The sequence below is a fragment of the Bison bison genome, unplaced genomic scaffold (genome assembly GCF_000754665.1).
Source record: "Bison bison bison isolate TAMUID 2011002044 unplaced genomic scaffold, Bison_UMD1.0 scf7180017864289, whole genome shotgun sequence".
Taxonomy (NCBI): Eukaryota; Metazoa; Chordata; class Mammalia; order Artiodactyla; family Bovidae; genus Bison; species Bison bison.
In genome coordinates this window covers 3,976,322-3,981,293 of record NW_011494861.1, presented here as the reverse complement: position 1 = coordinate 3,981,293, position 4,972 = coordinate 3,976,322, and positions in this window count along the sequence as shown.

Sequence of the window (4,972 nt, the reverse complement as noted above, 5' to 3'; positions counted from 1 at the left end):
CTACATTACTACAGTATATTTGTCACAAGTACATAATTATTAACTAAAGTTCATACTTCATCCAGACTACCTTAGTTTTTACCTAACGTCCTTTTTCTCTTCCAAGATCCCATCCAGAACATCACATGACGTTTCGTTGTCAGGTCACCTTAGGCTGCTCTTGGCTGGGACAGTTTCCCCGATTTTCTGTCTTGGGTAATCTTGGTGGTTTTGAAGAGGACCGGCCAGGTACTCTTTAGACTATTTCCTTATTTGGGTTTGCATGGTTGGTTTTTTTTTCTGTGCGTGTGTGTTTCCTTCACGACTAGACTGGTATTTATCAGCTCTTCCTAGGAAGACCACAGAACAAAGTGTCATTCTCACCATATCACACCAAGGGTGCCTGCTGTCAACATACTGACCACTGACGATGGGGACCTTGGTCACCCGGCCAAGCTGGTGGCTGCCAGGTGTGTCCACTGGGAAATCCCTCTTTGTCACCCTTCCACTGCGTCCTCTTTGGAAGAAACCAACAAGCCTACCCTGAAGGCGTGATGACTTAAGCTCCATGAGGGCTGATGAAGTTTCTTCCTAAATTATCTCATCTGTGCAGATTGGTCTAGTCGCCCTTGTTTATTTATTTATTCAATCATTTATTTATATCAGTCTGGACTCACAGATATTTATTTTATACCTTGGGTGTTTTGTTTTTTGTTTTTTTTTGGTCATTCACTTAAAAATAATTTATTAAGTTAAATATAATGACAACTCTTATGATAGTAAAGATGAATGAAAATTATCTCTGGGGACTTCCCTGGTTGTCCAGGGGCTAATTCTCCATGCTCCCAATGCAGGGGGCCTGGGTTGGATTCCTGGTCAGGGAACTAGATCCCAGACACCACAACTAAGACCCAGTTGTAGCAAAACAAACAACATTTTTTTAAAAAAGATCTCTGCCTTCAAAAACTTTAAATTCTCAAAAAAAATTAAATTCTCAATCTTTCCTGCTTATTGTGATTAGTTTTGAAATTAATTTTCTAATTTCTCTTCCCAGATTTATTTTTGTAGATGTATTCATTTGTTTCTTAAAAGTTTACAGCTGTATCAGTAGCATGGGAGATATGAATTAAACTTTTAAGGTGGCAACCCTCCAGGCAAATGATTGTAGCCAGGCAGGAGAGTTCCTTGAGGGCTAGGGTCTCATGGCTGATTATTAACATTCTATAATATGTCCATAGAGGAAAAGTTGGGTAAGATTTTGTACCTTTGGCTCTAATCCAATATTACTTTATTTGGTTCCGCAGACTGTCCCCTTGTTGGCCACTGGAAACCTGTTCAGTTGGTGTGGTGTTTTGTTTTGTTGTTTTGTGGTGTTCTTTTCTTTCCAGCACTGTAAGACCCTCCAGGCTCATCTTGTCTATTTCCTGCCCCCATCAAAGAACCAGCCATTTCTCCAAAGAGCCTTGGTTCCTTTTATCAAGGACTGTGGGATTAGAGACCCAGAACTGGGTGCTGGGTGTGTGCTCATTGCTTCCTGGGAGTTAAAGTTTCTACAACTTAAGAGCTGGCAGACCAAGAAAGTGTATAAGCACATATTGTAGACTTTTAAACATGTAAATCACAGCCCACTCCTCCCAGCCCAGCTTAGATCCCTCCCTCTGCTTCTCATCACTCTTTCAGCCAAAGCCCAAATTCCTCGCTGCCCCTCCCAGATCCCCCCACTTTGTTGTTCACATCCACCCCACCTCCACCCTCCCTGGCCTCCTTCCTGGTCTTCCAGCATGCTGTTGCTTCCACTGACTGTTCCCTCTGCTGGGAATGCTCCTCCTTCAGATAGTTTCCCTCGTGGCTCAGCCGGTAAAGAATTGGCTTCCAATGCAGGAGACAAAGGAGACCTGCGTTCTATCCCTGGGTAGGGAAGATCCCCTGGAAGAGAGCATGGCAACCCACTCCAGTATTCTTGCCTGAAAAATCCCAAGGGCATAGGAGCCTGGTGGGCTTCAGTCCATGGGGTTGCACAGAGTCGGACACAACTGAGCACAGACTGAGCAGGGCTCTTCCCTCACCTCATTCAGATCTCCCCAACCCCTCTCCCCTCCTAACCCGCTGAATATTTCTTTGCAGCACTTATTACTTCAGGACACTGTATCCTATTTTCATTCTTCATAGTTTCTCTTCTCACCGGCATGTAAGCCCCAGAAGGGCGGGTCTCTGGCTCATACAGTGCTGTCTCCCAAAGCCCAGAACTTGCCAAATGAATCAGGGTTGCAAAGCCTGGGTCACCTTCAGTGTATGGAGAATCAGGCTTGGATCTAGCCTCATGACCCCAAACCCTGCGTCTCCCCATCATCCCCTTTCAATCCCCTGGTTCAATTTCTGGGTCAGGAAGATTCACTGGAGAAGGGATAGGCTACCCACACAAGTATTCTTGGGCTTTCCTTGTGGCTCAGCTGGTAAAAAATCTGCCTGCAATGTGAGAGACCTGGGTTTGATCCTTGGGTTAGGAAGATCCCCTAGAGAAGGGAAAGGCTGCCCACCCCAGTATTCTGACCTGGAGAATTCCATGGACTATACAGTCCATGGGGTTGCAAAGAGTCAGACACAACTGAGTGACTTTCACTTCACTTTCACTTTCTGGACCCTCCAATCTACTTTGACCTCAGATAAAGCTGTTGTCCAGTCGCTAAGTCATGTCCAACTCTTTGCAGCCCCATGAACTACAGCACGCCAGGCTTCCCTATCGTTCACTATCTGAGTTTGCTCAAACTCATGTTCATTGAGTTGGTGATGCCATCCAACCGTCTCATCTTCTGTCGTCCCCTTCTCCTCCTGCCCTCAATATTTCCCAGCATCAGGGTCTTTTCCAATGAGTCAGCTCTTCGCATCAGGTGGCCAAAGTACTGGAGCTTCAGCTTCAGCATCAGTCCTTCCAATGAATGTTCAGGGTTGATTTCCTTTAGGATGGACTGGTTTGATCTCTTTGCAGTCCAAGGGACTCTCAAGAGACAACGAAGGCACCAGGCATGTCATCAGGCTATGTGGAGCGACTGAAGGGCAGGTCCCTGCTAGTCAGAGCGTGACAAAATGTGGTCCACTGGAGAAGGGAATGGCAAACCATTTCAGTATTCTTACCTTGAGAACCCCATGGACACAATGAGATGAAGTGCAAGGGCACAAACCATCCACCTTCGGGGGTGACCTCTGTGTCATTCCTCAGACAGCAGGCACAGCCTGGAGCCCAGACTTCTCTTCTCCTTCCCACCTGATTGCCTCCCTGCACTGGCTGGAGTCTGTGTCTTCAAAAATCAGGCTGCAGGGGCTTCTCTGGTTGTCCATTGGCTAAGACTTGGTATTCCCGAGACAGGGGGCCTGGGTTCAATCCCTGGGCCTAATCTTAACACTAGATCCCACATGCTTCAACTAAGACCCAGCACAACCAAATAAATAAATATGTTTTTAAAGAAGTCAGACTTTCCAGGAACCAAGTCTGACCTTGGCCTAGTTCTCTACTCATTTGTGGTGCCCTTGTATCGCGACCACCAGTATATTGTCTGCAGAAAGTAGCAGCTTCCCAGTTGTGTTGACTGGGAACCGCAGTGAGAATACATCTTACATCTTGATTTAATGTATGCTCACATACACCAATCAACGAGACACAAGCCTCAGGCAGGGATATCACCCTTACTATGTGGAATATAATCAGATAGATTGTATTTATTTATTTGTTTTTGATTGCGCTGGGTCTTCCTTACTGCCCGGGCTTTTCCCTAGTTGCGGCGAGCAGGGCCTACTCTCTAGTTGCAGTGTATGGGCTTCTCATTGTAGTGTCTTGTCTTGTTGCAGAGCACGGGGTCTAGGGCGCAAGGGCTTCAGTCATTGCAGCACATGGGCTCAGTAGTTGTGGCTTCAGGAAGCACAGGTTCAGTAATTGTGGCATACGGGCTTGGTGGCTCCAAGGCCAGCATGTGGGACCTTCCTGGATGAGGGATAGAACCCGTGTCTCCTGCATCGGTGGGCAGATTCTTTACCATTGAGCCACCAGGGAAGCCCTATTCTGTTTCATTTCGACCTGCTGAATGGATTCCCAGTACGCTACCAGGTTAGTATGTCACAATCTGCGGTTGCTGCTTTTGAAAAATACTGCCCTAGAGCAGAGACAAAGAAATAGAGGAAAACAACAGAATGGGAAAGAAAAGAGATCTCTTCAAGAAAATTAGAGATACCAAGGGAACATTTCATGCAAAGATGGGCTCAATAAAGGACAGAAACGGTATGGACCTAACAGAGCAGAAGATATTAAGAAGAGGTGGCAAGAATACACAGAAGAACTGTACAAAAAAGATCTTCATGACCCAGATAATTACTATGGTATGATCACTCACACTCACCTAGAGCCAGACATCCTGGAATGTGAAGTCAGCTGGGCCTTAGAATACATCTCTACCAACAAAGCCAATGGAGGTGATGGAATTTCAGTTGAGCTATTTCAAATCCTAGAAGATGATGCTGTGAAAGTGCTGCACTCAATATGTTAGCAAATTTGGAAAACTCAGCAGTGGCCACAGGACTGGAAAAGGTCAGTTTTCATTCCAATCCCAAAGAAAGGCAATGCCAAAGAATGCTCAAACTACTGCACAATTGCACTCATCTCACATGCTAGTAAAGTAATGCTCAAAATTCTCCAAGCCAGGCTTCAGCAATACGTGAACCGTTAACTTCCTGATGTTCAAGCTGGTTTTAGAAAAGGCAGAGGAACCAGAGATCAAATTGCCAACATCTGCTGGATCATTGAAAAAGCAAGAGAGTTCCAAAAAAACATCTATTTCTGCTTTATTGACTATGCCAAAGCCTTTGACTGTGTGGATCACAATAAACTGTGGGAAATTCTGAAAGAGATGGGAATACCAGACCACCTGACCTGCCTCTTGAGAAATCTGTATGCAGGTCAAGAAGCAACAGTTAGAACTGGACATGGAACAACAGACTGGTTCCA